The sequence below is a fragment of the Rhinatrema bivittatum genome, chromosome 1 (assembly GCF_901001135.1).
Source record: "Rhinatrema bivittatum chromosome 1, aRhiBiv1.1, whole genome shotgun sequence".
NCBI lineage: Eukaryota > Metazoa > Chordata > Amphibia > Gymnophiona > Rhinatrematidae > Rhinatrema > Rhinatrema bivittatum.
The window spans coordinates 416,871,181-416,887,577 of record NC_042615.1 but is presented as its reverse complement, the minus strand read 5'-3'; the positions used below and the strand labels follow the sequence as shown (position 1 = coordinate 416,887,577).

The 16,397-nt window shown below is 46.3% G+C and overlaps 1 long non-coding RNA gene across 7 annotated transcripts in view; it reads right to left on the bottom strand.

Moving 5' to 3' along the window:
* LOC115092192 overlaps window positions 1–16,397 on the bottom strand; it is a 381,274-nt gene that overhangs the window by 202,231 nt on the left and 162,646 nt on the right. For 3 of the 7 annotated variants that reach the window (XR_003856934.1, XR_003856939.1, XR_003856936.1), the window contains one exon: window positions 9,744–9,951. The exons of the other annotated variants lie outside the window; for them this stretch is intronic. This is a non-coding gene — a long non-coding RNA (uncharacterized LOC115092192). The remainder of the gene's footprint in view (window positions 1–9,743; window positions 9,952–16,397) is intronic. 7 annotated transcript variants of the gene reach the window in all.

Sequence of the window (16,397 nt, the reverse complement as noted above, 5' to 3'; positions counted from 1 at the left end):
TGCACTTGTGTATTAATGTATGCAGGTATTCATTCTCTTGTTGATTGGACTCCAACCCCAGAGCTGACTTCACTACCAGGTGCAGAGTGTGTGCAAAACATCGGATGTTCTGAAAATGCCCATCGCATATTGCCTTTACCATGTTTGCACCATTGTCTGTGACAAAGAACCCTGCCTGAAGATTCTTGTCTTGTTGGTGTAGCTGCCAGCCTGCCAGCATCTGTCTGATGCATGCTTGAATATTGGCTGAGGTATGGGCTTCGTCCGTCAGGTGGGTGTGCAGTAAAACCCACCTCCACCCTGATACTTGTTCACTAATAGAGCTGCTGCCTGCCCCTGCCTCAGCCAAGTCCCACCAGTGTGCTGTCAGGGAGAGGTAAGAGTGTGCAGCGTTCATGGCGGTCCAGATATCGCAGGTGAAATGCACACTCCTCTCTGCCTTAGCTAGCAGTGCTTGGATTCGACTGCGACACTAGTTGTACAGGCTGGGGATGACCTTTCTGCTAAATGTGGTTCTGGAGGGGACTTTTTAATTTGGAACTAAGACCTTCAGCAAATGCTTGAAACCCACATTTTCCACTACCTGCAAGGGCTGGTCATCAAGGGCAATCATTTCCCTGATGTTCCTGGTTACAGCTTTTGAGGCTGCCTGCCTCCTTCCCCGGGATAGCATTACTGAATACCACCCCATTTCTCCATGGTGGGTTGTCGCTTCTGACACATGGCAGGGGGCTGATGGTCTGCCACCTGACTGCTAGAAGGGGCTGAGGGCTTGGGGTGACTCTGCTCCTTTTCAACCACTTTACACTGCCTGGAAAAAGGGGTTCCCTGACTGGTACTGCCACCATCCCCAGATGGCAGTACTGTTGGGTGTTGCTTCTGCATATGATACATCATGCCAAAATTAGTTAGATGTCCCATTTGCTTGCCTCTGCTAATAGCCCTGGCACAGTAATTACACTGAGCAAAACGTGGGTCCTCCGTCACTTTAAAGTGGCTCCAGATCACATATTTCTTTTGTGATCCCTTCTCTAGAGCCTTCGGGGTGGTTGCTGGCACTAGAGTTGAAGTAGTGAGTGCACCCTGAGAAGCAATGCTAGGGGCATCAGTCACACTCTGTGCCTGCGCTGACTTTTCTTCCTCATCATCATCAGTTTCATCTCTCACCTGCCGCACTGAAGTGGAGGCTACGACAGAACTAACTAATCCTCCCAAACCTTCTTCAGCTATTACTTCTTCCATTTCTGATGATGAAAATCCCACAAAAGATGATTCTTTATCAGAATCAGAAGCAAACAGTGCCTGCGCTACATTTTCAGTGCTAAGTCGAGACTGCTGTCACACTGCTGCTTTTGGGTCTCGCCCTTTTGTCTTGCATGACTCAGCCTCCCCGTCCCTCACCTCCAAAACTACTGGGTCAGAAACAGGTGGTGGTAGTGCATCATCTTTAAATTTCATTTTTTTCTGGATGGAACTGCCTGCCCCTCCAGAGATTTTAGATTGGAACAGTTCCCTTTTTAACTTTAATGTGGGACTGGCACTGTCTTTTGCAGTGCTTCCTCTGCCAGTCCCAATCACTTGACCATGTCTACCTTTCCCTGACATCATGGATTTAATGTCACTGCCACTAGGAATTTCAATTAAAAGAATTATTTCTTTATTGGTGAATGAACACCTCTGTCCCAATATATGTGAGTCTGCAAAACTGCCCACAGATGCACAATGCAGTGCCTTGATATACACTACAATTGAGACCACTGTATGTGCACACACCAAACTTGTAACTACAAAAGAGGCCTACTGGGGATTTGGCTTAAAAGAGCACTGCTGTCCCAATATATGTGAGTCTGGAAAACTGTCCACAGACACACAGTGCAGTGCCTTGATGTACACTACAATTGAGACCACTGTATGTGCACACACCAAACTTGTAACTACAAAAGAGGCCTACTGGGGATTTGGCTTAAAAGAGCACTGCTGTCCCAATATATGTGAGTCTGGAAAACTGCCCACAGATGCAGTGCATTGCCTTGATGTACACTACAACTGAGGCTGCTCTGTGTGCACAAAAAAATGAAACAGCAGAGAAAAGACTTGACTGGAAGCCAGAGCAAGCACAATTCCTAGTGATGCGGCTTCTTGTTTGAAAATACCAACTCACACTATCTCCCACCCACACCCTGCCTGTGCCTGCACCAACCTACCCCAGGGGGGTAAGATAAGCAGCAAAATGCCACTGCTGCAGCTTGTCTCAGTAGGAGAGACAGAGAGACCCTCTGGGTTCAATAAAAAAAAGTGCGATCAAAAAAAGCCTGGCTGGCACTGCAGCAAAAATGAACAAATATCTTTTTCAATGGAAATTTCTATCAAAGTAGCTAGCAATTGAATACAGATTTGAGACACTTAGACTAGCTCTGCGTAAAGCCACCTCCCCTGACAACACCCGCAAAGAAAGAGCATGGCATGCCGCGTGCTTAAGGTATAAATAGTACAGCGTCATCAGGAACAGCATCACAGAGCACTGAGTGAGAGCGGCGATTGGCTGCATTAGAAAAATGCTTAGGTCTGATAGATTGCATTCTTGTCTCCTTGCCAACCTGTCTGACCCACTCTATGACAGGGCTGTGAGGACACTTATGACTCACAGGAAAGGGCTGGTTTTTGCTATGGATACTCCCACATGGCCTTCTCCTGTTTCAAACGGCCGCTAAAAAATCACTGAGAACCAAAAGGAAGAAACTAATATGATATATTTTATTCATGGGGATCGCCATACGTTTCGCGAACCCACAAATCAAACGAACAGGAACTTTTGCGTTGCGGATTGCACATTCATTGAAAACGAATGCACATCCCTATAAAATGAAGAATGTCATAGTGGCCTTCAAATCATGAGTGGAATGGAACAAATAAATACAAGATGGTTGTCTCTTCTTTCAAAAATAATATGACTAAGGGACACTCCATGAAATTACTAAGTATCACATTTAAAATAACTTGGAGAAAATACTTTTTTACTCAATGCACAATTAAGCTCTGAAACTCATTGCCAGAGGATGTGGTAAAGGCAGTTAGATTAGTTGGGAAATCTTGATTATTATAGCAGTTTATTAGTTGGTCTTCTGTTATATTGCTACATGCCTTCAACTGGTGCAACATATGGGAGCTAGGCTAATAAGTGGGATTGCATATCGCAACCATGCTACTCCAGTATTGTGAAATTTACACTGGCTGCCTTTGTGTTGGAGAGTTCAGTTTTAAAATGGTGGTTCTTATCTATAAACTATTGTATTCAGAGTAGTTGCAAAGTAGCCCAAAATTTGTGCTGGTATGAACCAACATGCACTTTGAGATCTTCTGAAACTAAATTGGCCAGTTCAAGTTGCAGAGCTCACATGTCAGATCATTGTAATTTATAGGTCATATATGATGTGCTGAAGGCACTGCAAGATATTAAATAGTTTAGGAAGAGGGTAAAAGCACACTATTTTAATGCAGCATTTGAGTAGCATTTAAAAAATATATAAATAAAAGTATTATGTTTATATGACTTTTAATTTGTTTTATGTAATTTTGGGAATGTATCGTTTGAAATACACACTGGATATAAATTTTGTGTAAGATGTGAAATATAAAATTGTTAAATAAATACACTTTTCTATGATCAATGATTTTGAAGACCTTACCAGATCACATCCACTGGTCTTCCTTGATCTAATGCCCTTTACAGGAATTGAAGGAGGAGAAAGGGACTGATCTTCCAAGTACTGTTAATGTTGAAAATTGAGTGAAAATCTTAACATAGATTTGTCTATGGTGACAATTTTTACAAATATATTTATTTTCAAGAATGGTTAAGAAAATATGCACAAGATAAAAATATACTTTCTACATATTTTTACAACACAGTTTTTCTATGTCTTGATCAGATTACAATGTTTTATTTGATATTTTACAATTTCTTTTTCTATTAATTGCTATTTTTGTGCTGCTTATCTGGTAAGGATATATGAAAATGCAGAGGTTGCAGAGGCATACAGTTAATGGGCTGAGTGTAGATCTGTCACAAGTAGGTCATTTTTTTTTTATAATTTAATTTGTGAAAAGATCATCACACACATACACATTAATCCATTAGCACATGTAGAGAGATACTGTCATTACTAATTTGTCTGTCCCTGCCCTTGGTCAATCTCAGAGCTGCATTCAGTTTTACCTTTCAGCTCTCATTTGATAGGAAAATTTTGAAAGAGTGTATGTGAATTTAATTTTTCTGCCCACAAACTCAGTTGAGTTGCAAGTGTGTGTGCAGAGTTATCAGTGAATGGAATAATTTCAGTTTGTTAAAAATGCCAACATTAATACCAGTTTCATTACTATTCATTTCAATTCTTTGTTTTGCTTTAATGGCAGTGCATTACTATTGATCAGTTCTATAGGTATAGTACATAAGAACATAAAAACATGCCATACTGGGTCAGACCAAGTGTCCATCAAGCCCAGCAACCTGTTTCCATCAGTGGCCAATCCAGGCCATAGGAACCTAGCAAGTACCCAAAAACTAAGTCTATCCCATTCTACTGTTGCTAATAATAGCAGTGGCTATTCTCTAAGTCAACTTAATTAATAGCAGGTAATGGACTTCTCCTCCAAGAACTTATCCAATCCTTTTTTAAACACAGCTACACTAACTGCACTAACCACATCCTCTGGCAACATATTCCAGAGTTTAATTGTGCGTTGAGTGAAGAAGAACTCTCTCCGATTAGTTTTAAATGTGCCACATGCTATCTTCAAGGAGTGCCCCCTAGTTTTTCTATTATCCGAAAGAGTAAATAACTGATTCACATTAACCCGTTCTAGACCTCTCATGATTTTAAACACCTCTATCATATCCCCCCTCAGCCGTCTCTTCCCCAAGCTGAAAAGTCCTAACCTCTTTAGTCTTTTCTCATAGGGGAGCTGTTCCATCCCCTTTATCATTTTGGTTGCCCTTCTCTGTACCTTCTCCATCGCAACTATATCTTTTTGAGATGCGGCGACCAGAATTGTACACAGTATTCAAGGTGCGGTCTCACCATGGAGCGATACAGAGGCATTATGACATTTTCCGTTTTATTCACCATTCCCTTTCTAATAATTCCCAACATTCTGTTTGCTTTTTTGACTGCCGCAGCACACTGAACCGATGATTTCAATGTGTTATTCACTATGATGCCTAGATTTCTATTATGTTTCACTTTCTCTTGAAGCAGTGTCTCCAGTGAGTTTCGTTTGCACCTTGACAGGAATGAACCTCATTCGTAAACCAGGATATGTTGGGAATTATATCAGTCACATAAATTTACTATTAATGCCCATTTTAATACCTACAATGTACCAAGAGTGTTGCGTGTGCCGGCCGCGGTAGACCCATGGCCCGGCCCCCTCACCTCTCTCTGGCAAATCCAGTGCCTAGTTCCTCATCTCTGGTGGCGGTGGGCTGCCAGCTCCGTCCTCGGGCCACCCCCGGTGCCTCAGCTTCAGCTACAGATCTCTGTGCTCCGCGTTGGGTCTCTCCGTGTGGCCTGCGGAGAGATGCCGCTGTTCAGCACTGTGCCCCTCCCTAGGCACAGTGCCCCGGCGGGAACTTGGCAGTGGCCCCGAATGATGATGTCGCCGAAGCTCTGGTATTTAAGGCCGGGCTCGGCTTCCAGTGATCGCCTTTGCAACAGGTCTCCATGCTGGTCATGTACTCGTTGCCTCCTGGTGATTCTCCTGCGTTCCTGATTCCTGCATGTTCCTGTTCCTGTTCTCCTTCATCCCTGTGTTCCTGATTCCTAGCCCTTCATTGGATTGCTTTCTCAGACACGATCTCTGCATTGCCTGACTATGCCATTGACTCTTTCCAAGCCCGAATCTCTGCATTTCCTGACTACGCCATTGATTCTCTCCAAACCCGGACCTCTGCATTGCCTGACTACTCCATTGACTCTCTCCAAGCCTGGATCTCTGCATTGCCTGACTACGCTATTGACTCTCTCCTCACCCAGACCTCAGCCTTGCCTTGCCACCGCTCCTTGATTGCCGCCTGACTCCAGCTTGCTCAACGACGGCTTGTCAGTCTATGTCCTGGACTTGGCCTTCTCAGGCTTTGGCCTATTCTTGCTCGGGCGCCCCCTGTCTGACTTTGGTTCTATTGGCACCAGGGTCTCTGGGACCTTGCCGCGTCCAGTACAGACTTCTCCATTCTACAGTTGCTGACTCTGGGCTGACCTCTCTGCCTTTCCATCGACGATGACAAAAGGAGGCCCACCTAAGCCCAGCTGGCCCCGGTACCCAAAGGCTCAACCCGCGGGGAACAAGGGCTGGTATTGGTGAAGCACCAGCTGGCCTCCGTCCTTCAGCCCACTCCACCTGCCGATGGTGGGGACCCATAGGATCCCTCCTACGGGTAGTGTCAACCCCACCTCGGGTCAAGGGTCCACCTCCGGCACAACAAAGAGATTCCTTCATAGGATCCAATATGCAAAGACAACATATCAAGGTGAGCTTGGAACTTCTTCTTAATCAGGTTTCACTTATGTGATATTTTCTGTCAGGTCAATCCACGCCCACCCTTCAGGAGGCAAACAGATTCAAAATAATGGGTTTTCATGAAAATCTGCTAATGAGGCTATTTTCAGGGAGCCCAACTTTCAAAACTGTCCAGAAAGCCCCATGTGCATGCATATGGGGTTCCACTGAGATGTATCTATTTTCAAACCTGTGCAGCTCCAGCTACATAGGTTTTAAAATATGCATATCTCTAAACTCCAAATATCTGTGTACGTGTCTACTTATGCATGGATGACTGTTTCTGGTTCCACTGGGGACAGCACATCAGCAATGTTGCGGCCCTGGCTAGGTAGCCAAACTTCATAGGTGGGAATGAAAGGAGACTTGCCCTCCCAATCATCCAGAAGAAGGACGAGCTCTTCCCTTTGGAGTGAGACATAACTTGTATCAGATGAAGGAAGTGTGGAAGGCCCTCAGGAAACAGTCCAACAACTATACATCCCACCACCAGGAAGTAAGAGCCTAGAGGGAAGAAGATACAGAAGTGGTGCATGTCTAGTAAGAGAAAGGGTGTAAATTCGGATTATTTATACCTGGCACCATTTTTTGGAATGAAGAAGTTATGTATAAATAGCGCTATGCAACGTTGTTAATGGAACTGTTAAATTCAGTGCCTTTAAGTATACAAAGATGTTAAAAGAAGTACACAATTTCAAAGTTAACTAGGTAGGAAAGGGTGGGTGTAGCAGAAAACCTAAGGGGCTGATTTTAAAAGCCCTACACACACCGGGCCTATTTTATAAAGGCCCGACGACACGCATAAAGCCCCGGGATGCATCTAAGTCCCGGGGCTTTACAAAAGGGGTGGTCCAGAGGCAGGGCCAGAGGCCTTCGGCACAGCGGCCATTTGCCGCTGTGTTGGACGATCGCATGCCGGCAAGATGCCGGCATGCGATCGTCCAACACAGCGGCAAATGGATGCCGGCATGCCCAACCTGTGCCTGCCTCTAGGCAGGTGCAAAAGATGAAACAATGATTTGGGGGGGTTAGGTTAGGGTCAGGGGGCGGAAAGGCTAGGGGAAGGGGTGGGAAGGTCAGGCTAGGGGATAGGGAGCGGGGAAAGCCCACGGGCGTCGGCGCACACAGGGTGCACAACTGTGCACTCCCTTGCGTGCGCTGACCCCCGATTTTTTAACATGCGTGCACCTGTGCACGCATGTTATAAAATTGGGTGTACATTTGTGCACACAGGGTAGCGCATGCACATGTACGCCCACGCGTATTTTTGAAAATCTACCCCTAAGTGAGCAATATGAAGGCTTTTCCCCTCAACAAGCCTTATTGCACAAGGGGAAGGGGAAAAAGGACAACTAATTAAAGGAGCTTAATGCCACATGAACACACACAGCCAGGCAGTAGGGGTGTGCATTCGTTTGCAACCTATTGGCAATCTACAACGTATAGGGCCATATTCGTTGTATTCCTGGGGAAGCGAAACGTATCACAATTCCCATGAATACAACAAATCTTCACCGAATTATTCGGCCGTCTAAAGGAGCAAATTTAAACAACCCCCCCCTCCTCACCCCCCCCCCCCCCAAGACTTACCAAAACTCCCTAGTGGTCAAGCGGGGGTCGAGGAGCAATCTCCTGCACTCGGGCTGTCAGCTGCCAGTTTTCAAAATGGCGCTGATAGCCTTTGCCCTTACTATGTCACAGGGGCTACTGGTGCCATTGGTCAGCCCCTGTCACATGGTAGAAGCACAAGGTGGCACTGGCCGTCCATTGCTCCTACCATGTGACAGGGGCCGACCAATGGCACCGGTAGCCCCTGTGACATAGTAAGGTCAAAGGCTATCGGCGCCATTTTGAATACCGGCAGCCGATGGCGTGAGTGCAGTAGATGGCTCCCGGACCCCCGCTGGACCACCAGGGAGTTTTGGTAAGTCTTGGGGGGGTCATGAGGGTGGGGGGTTGTAGTTAATTAAATTTTAGCAGGGAAACGAATAAGAATGGAACGCATGAACGGATCGGGGCCCCCCCTTGCCGAATGCAACGTATCTGCCCCCCCCCCATGAATACGAATACCGAATGTAACATGTGCGGTCCCTCTGCACATCCCTACCAGGCAATAGGATTAGATGCAGAACTACGGGAGCATTACAGCAGGTGCCAGACACCGATGGCAGGATGTCACCTGCAAACTCACTATTTCCAAAGGCCAAAAACACTGGTGGGGGAGTAATGCAAGGATTTCCTGAGGGAAGAAACAGAAATGAACTATAGAACCTGCAGCAGATGTAAAGACTGATTTCAATTTGAGAAATTGTCACTGAAGGCTTGAGCAAAGAGATAGGTTATTAGAGCATTCTTATAATTTTTGGAGCATGCAGGCAGCTTGCTTGTGTGAAAGAGGAAGTTTATATATATGTGTGTTTTAATATTGTATTAGAATTTGGGAAATTAGAAAAAATAATGTTTAGAAATGTGTTCTTTTTATTAGTATTTACAATATTTATTTATTTGGTTTTACTATTATGTTTTATATTTCTTAGTTTTTATTGCTCATTGTTTTATGAGCAATAGTAATGTTTGCTTTTCTATTGTTGCACTGCATATAGAGTCTGACGTGTTGCATTTTCCAGTTTAGTTCTTGTTTGCACATTTATTTGTATTCTTTATGGTTTCTTTATTCTGCATTTGATAAGGGTCTGCCTGTGTTCTGCATATGTGACTGAGGTGAGTATATTGTTAGTGTATAGATTCTTTATAGGGATCTTTAGCAGCCTGACTTGTTCTATTTTCCTAATAGGAGGGGTATTGGTATTTTTGGTTTTGCAGTGTTGCCTTTTCATAGATAGGGTTGTTACTGTTTGAGTGCTGGTAGGTAGTGATATTTTCATATGGGAGATTTACTATTTTGTAATTTAGTTAACTCATGGCTTTCTGAAGGCCAAGCCTACACCCAACACATAATACAATAAGCCTAATATAATATGAGTTTCAATTGTCTTGTTTACTTTTTTTTTGCAGGGTTTTCTGTTTGGTAACACAGCAGTACATGTAAATATAATATACATGTTGTGATATTTTTGTCCATTTTCATGTAAAACCTTAATGAAAAAGCATAACTTAACTGTATGGAGAGGCTGGGGCTTGTGGTATGTGTGTACAAGGCTGTAAAGTTTTCCTAAGTTGCCAAATACCTTTGCATCAGTCTAGCTCTGACTGCACTGGCTCCATTTAGGAATGCAGGATTCCATCTGGAGTTGTGCTGCTTTGGGCCAGGCTCTCCCCAACGTCACTCTTGGCTAGGATTTAATTCTCTTTCGGTTTTCTTCAGCCCTGGAGGAAGCTGGCAGCATGGATCACTTCTGGTCCCTCTTTCCCTGGAGTAGGTTGGCACAGCAGAGCCTAGGGAACCATAAAAGCAGCATTCTGTGTAGCACACAGTTAATATAAATATATGGGATTAGGCACCCTAGGCACCTTCTGCCTTGCACCCGCCACCCCCTGGTTGCGCTGGCCCCCCCCAATCGCACCACCCCAGCAGTCACACTGCCACTCCCATTAGGGGGCGAGAGCCATGTGGGGCCACAGCAGCAGTGCCACAGTGGCAAAGAGGAGTGCCACCCACCCCTGTTGCACTGCTACCCCCATTAGGGGACTCAAGCTATGTGGGGCCACGAGTGGCTGTGCCGTAGCAGCAAAGAGGAGTGGAGATTGCTGAATCTTCACTCTTCTTTGGCACTGCCGCTCATGGTCCCACATGGCTCATGCCACCTAATGGTCGGCACCTTAGGCCCAGGCCTAGTTTGCCTCATGCTTCTGCCGGCCCTGCTGGGATGGACTCCTGACAAGTGCAGGCAAGCTACTATCATAGAAAGGAAGAAGTCAAATATAAAGAAATGCCTGACAAGTTAGTGAGGCTTCTGTCAGAGGTGACTGGGCTTTGAGAGGGGCAGATGGCTATGGAATCAGTGAGTCTCCGGAAGAGAGAGGGTGCCGAGATGGGGTGAGACTGGGAAAGAAAGTAGGCTGCTGCAAGCTGTGGAAAGGCTGGCAACAAGCAAGAATTTTTACATAATGATGTGGAATTGCTAGGGTAGGGGGCACTTTCTGAATAAGCATTTAAGAGGCAGCACAACAGCAAATGTCTTTGTGTGTGTGTGTGAACAAGCCAATGGTTGGCAGTGTGTTTGTCTCATTAATTGGCAACTGGTTCAACTTTTGATTGGTTGGCAAGCAACTTTAACTCCAGACCAGGATATATATGAGAGTGGTAATCAAACTTGTGGGGAGCCTAACAGATTGAATTGATGAAGGGGGACTGCAGTTCAATTAGCTCACCCCTGGTCTAAGATGTGCTGTAATTAGTTGTTTAGGAAAAATATGAAATTTTTTGGAGGGTCAACGATGTGGTTTTTGGAGCTGTTGAAATATGTGCTGCATAGAAAGCACACGAGTGAGTCACAGATATCCTGTAGGCTGGTTTTGAAAAATATCCCCCAGGCTGATTATTTTCCTACAATCCGACCCTGTATGCAAGTGTACAGAGTTGATTCTACAAAGTGTTCCAAAGAACAGGTCCAGCCACTGAGAAGATTCTTTCTCTGATTACAACAAGGCATACAAATCTTGAGGATGGAATTTCCAACAAATTCTGGGCCATATCTGACATCTGGCTTCCCCCAGATGTCCTTGCCAGAACAAAGAAGCCCCCTTTGAGCTCACTAGCTCCTGTATCGACCCTTCACCTTTTAACCCTGGCACCAGAGGATTCTGTTGTCTCCCCTTTCTGGGTGAGGAAAGCCAGCAGGTTGGTCCACTGCCTCCTGCATGTAGGGTAAAAATCTCAGCCAATTCCATGGCTCCCTCTGTGTCTGAAGTAGTAGCTCCAGTGGTGGAGCCTGCTCAGGATGCTGGCCAGCCTACATTAGGTGGTGACCGGCCTGTGGGCTGACATGAGAGGAATGATGGTGCTGATCCTAGGGCTGCTCAAGAGCCATCAACAGCTTGTGGGAGCAATGGAGTTGTGAGCCTTGCACCTAGACCAGTACCATCTGACCTCTAAGCCCAGCAAGACTAGGCCTCTTATAAGTCCTGGGTTTTTTTCTTTTTGGTTGATCATTTGCTTCCTAGCTTTGACTGTCCCCACCCCATTTTCTACTAGTTTTATAAAATATTTTATCTTTGTTTATAAATAATGGGGTAGATTTTAAGACCTGCGCGCGGGCGTACATGTGTGCATGCTACCCAGCGCGCGCACATGTATGCCGAAATCGGAGTGGCCTGGAAGGGAACTTCCCTTCCCCCTAACCTAACCTTCCCACCCCTTCCCCTAACCTTTCCCCCCCCCCCCCAAACCCTACTCTAATTCTCCCCAAAATGTTTATCAAACCTTTTGCGCCTGCCTGGAGGCAATCCACTGGATTTACGCGTGTAGCGCTTTTAAAATTCGGCCCAATATCTATGTTTTATAAAAGATACTATATTTATTGAGAATTCTGTTGTGTCTTGCTATGTCTTGGCATGCCTGTTAAATTTTCAGTCCTTACACTTGCCCTTTTCAGGACTCAATGCTGCCCAAACAGTGATCCACAGCCAGGCCTGGATTTGTCCACTGGAACACTAGACCTATGCCTAGGGCATCAAAAATCTGGGGGGAGGCAGCAGGCTAGCTGAAGTTTTACTGCCTTCCAGCTGTGTTGAATTTCATTCAGCAGAGAATAGCCCTCTACGTTTTGATCCAGATCCTCCCTTCCCAGGCAGCATGCAGGGAACAAACTTGGAGGAGAGTGTGCCTGGAGCACAGAGAGCATTTTGGTAAGGTTAGGAGGGGCTGAATGGGAATCATTGGGGGTGAGAAGAGAGGCTGAGGGAAGAGAGTGTATCAGATAGGGGGAAAGGGGAAGTGTTTGTGAGTTTGCCAGATTGAGAGGTTAGCGAGGAGTTGTAAGGGGAAGCAGGACCAGAGCCAGTAGAGACACTTCCCTTCTCTCCTCCCCCACCCCACCCCACCACCACTGCAATTCAGGTTTCTCTCCCTTGATCTCAGTTTCTATCCTCCAGATCCTGGTTCCTCTCTTCTTTACTCTCCCTTCCAGATCCTGGAACCCACCCCTCAACATTTTCTACTCCTTCCCCCTTTCTCAATCCCAGAACCTCCCTCCATCTCCCTCTTTTTCTCCTATCCCAGATTTCTGATTTTCCTCCTTTCCTCGATCTTCCCTATCTCTCATCCTTCCCATCTTCAGTCCTTTCTATCTCTCCTCCCCATCCTCTTTCCTTCTCCTCCTATTTCCAGTCTTCTTTCCTTCTCATACTCCTCCTCCCATCCTCAGTCCTTTCACCTTCTCCTTACCCCATTGCTAGACTTTCTCCTTTTCTCTCCCCTCTCATTCTCTCCTGCCCATCCCTGAGGTCTCTTTCCTGTACTAATACTTAAGGTCTCTTTTTCTCACTCAATAAAATAAATACATTATACACACACAAACAAGGTTGGAAAATGACTTAATTTTTATAACACAAAAGATGGAAATGTTTGTCAATGTGCTTCAGATTTTTCCAATTTTTGCCATAGAATTTATGCCTGAGCTGCTGCAGCAAACTATGGTTCTCTGTCTTACACTTCTTGCTCGCTGTTGTCTGACTTTACCGGGGGGCAACAGAGCCTAGGGTTGGCAAACTCCTAAATCTGTCTCTGTCCATAGCTATATTACTGCCAGCTCATGGTACAACACCATCCCTTGCCCTTTATTTACAGCATTCCTGGGGATAAAGTGGAAAGAAGCTAGCCTCTCCATGGTTTTATTCATGGAACCTTAGCACACATGGAAGATCCACATCATAGGAATCCCACTCAAACCAGGGTTATAACATATCCCTACAGCACAGTTACAAGGTATGTGTTAGAAGCATCTATCATCTACCCACTATGCTCAGCCTGAATTCTTATCTGGTGGCATAGTCCAGTGTTAAAGGCCTTATTGGACTTAGCCATCCCTGAATGGCTCATTAGAGGCCTATATTTGATCCCCTTGTATACATCCCTAAAATCAACTTTTCCTTTTCTAGGACCTCCTCCCACAGGAGAGCCCTATCCTTTCAAGAGCATGCACTATGGATGTGCAGATAACAACCAGGCTCCCCACAGTAGCACAACTTTCCTGCCTTAAAGCCTAGCTGTTACGATCCTGTCCGCGGATCCCATCCCACGGACAGGCCCTCACCTCTTTCCTCCAGCGCTGCTGTCTTCATCGTGGCCTGGACCGCTGCCGAGCCGCGTTCCCGTTTCAACTTTGCGGCCTTGTTGTCGCCACTGCTACTCCTTCCCACACAGCTGGAGCCGCGCCACTGACTCTTCTTCAGTGGGGAAGTCCCTGCCGGGATTCTCTCCTCCTCCACGGCCCAGATGCTGCTGCGGGAGTCCCTGTTCAGCAGCAGGAAGCCGCCGCTGCCTCCTCCTCTTCGTCAGGGCTGCACTCCAGCCCCAGCATGGCTCCTCTTCAGCAGCAGGAGCTGCCACCGCCCTTCTCCTTCTTCCTCCATGCTGTTGCAGGCCTTAGCTCCACCCACCTACCTTCAGGGCTTCCTATAGGGGCTTGCCGCGTGGCTTTCTCCTCTTCTTAAAGGGTCAGAGACAGGAAGCACTCCTGTGCCCTCCAGATGAAGTCTTCAGGGCTCTTCCTGGTCCTGCCCTATGTAAAGGCCCTGCTGCAATTCCGCAGTACCTTCGGATGGAGTTATACCCTCCATGGAGCTTCTCCTTCGTCCATGGAGTTCCACCGCTTCCATCATGGTCCATCTTGCTGCTCCTGTCCAGAAGACTCAAGAACATAAGAACATAATAACATGCCATACTGGGTCAGACCAAGGGTCCATCAAGCCCAGCATCCTGTTTCCAATAGTGGCCAATCCAGGCCATAAGAACCTGGCAAGTACCCAAAAACTAAGTCTATTCCATGTTACCATTGCTAATGGCAGTGGCTATTCTCTAAGAGGTAGATCTTCAAAATATACGCACGCGCGAACAAAAGTACACCAGATTTTATAAGATACACGCATAGCCGCATGTATCTTATAAAATCCGGGGTCGGCGCATGCAAGGCTGCGCAAAATCGGCAGCCTGTGTGCGCCGAGCCGCGCAGCCTGCCTCCGTTCCCTCCGAGGCCGCTCCGAAATCAGAGCGGCCTCGGAGGAAACTTTCCTTCCACGTCCCCCCACCTTCCCCTCCCTTCCCCTATCTACCCCACCCCCCCAGCCCTACCAAATCCACCCCCCTACCTTTGTTGGGCAAGTTACGCCTGCTTGAAGCAGGCGTAACTTGCGAGTGCCGCCCCGGCAACCCCCGGCACAGGCCGCAGTGCCGGGGGACTCAGGACCGTCCTCCCGGCCCGCCCCTGAACCGTCACGACGCCCCCGGACCCACCCTGGACCGCCCCCTGCCCCTGGACATACCCCCTCCTACCCCTTTTACAAAGCCCTGGGACTTACACACGTCCCGGGGCTTTGCGCGGGCCGGCGGCCTATTTATTTTTATTTATTTATTTTTTAATTTTATATACCGGAATTCCTGTATGCAATACAAATCAATCCGGTTTACAAGTAACAAAAAGGTTGCCCTGGTCTGGGAGGTTAGACCGGGGTTTTTTACATAGAACATATCTATGCAAAATAAGCGCGCGAGCGAGCGAGTGCCCTGCACATGTAAATCCGGGAGGATTTACGCGCGCAGGAGTTTTAAAATCTACCCCTAAGTGAACTTAATAGCAGGTAATGGACTTCTCCTCCAAGAACTTATCCAATCCTTTTTTAAACACAGCTATACTAACTGCACTAACCACATCCTCTGGCAACAAATTCCAGAGTTTAATTGTGCGTTGAGTAAAAAAGAACTTTCTCCAATTAGTTTTAAATGTGCCCCATGCTAACTTCATGGAGTGCCCCCTAGTCTTTCTATTATCCGAAAGAGTAAATAACCGATTCACATCTACCTGTTCTAGACCTCTCATAATTTTAAACATCTCTATCATATCCCCCCTCAGCCGTCTCTTCTCCAAGCTGAAAAGTCCTAACCTCTTTAGTCTTTCCTCATAGGGGAGCTGTTCCATTCCCTTTATTTTGGTAGCCCTTCTCTGTACCCTCTCCATCGCAATTATATCTTTTTTGAGATGTGGCGACCAGAATTGTACACAGTATTCAAGGTGCGGTCTCACCATGGAGCGATACAGAGGCATTATGACATTTTCCGTTTTATTCACCATTCCCTTTCTAATAATTCCCAACATTCTGTTTGCTTTTTTTACTACCGCAGCACACTGAACTGATGATTTCAATGTGTTATCCACTCTATCAGCGACAGCTAGTACTTCCTCCTCCACTTCAGTATGCCAAAGCCATGTTGTCCCTAAAAAAGCATCTTTTCTGGAATGGGCTAGAATGAAAGCAGCTGGCAAGAAGGACTCTCAGCCCAACCAAGCAAAGGAGACACCAGCACAAATGTCAGTGACACGGTATCTCCAAGGGCCCATAGAGGACATGCAGAAAGATCCACTGGCCTATTGGGCATACAAGTCTACTGTCTGGCCACACCTAGCCAAAGTGGCTCAGCGTTATCTGCCATGTCCACCAACCAGTGTGCCCAGTGAACGTGTATTTTCAATGACAGGGGATATCATGAGCCCTCATCGCTCTAGACTGGCAGCAGAGTTGATGGAAATGCTAGTGTTTTCGAAAATAAACATGCCTTTGCTCGGGTTTCCAGATTTTCCCTGTGAATGGCAAGATGAATAAAAGCAATTGAAAGCCTTGCAGCACCTCCAACTGCCTCCTATGCTCCAGATAATATCAGCACATGT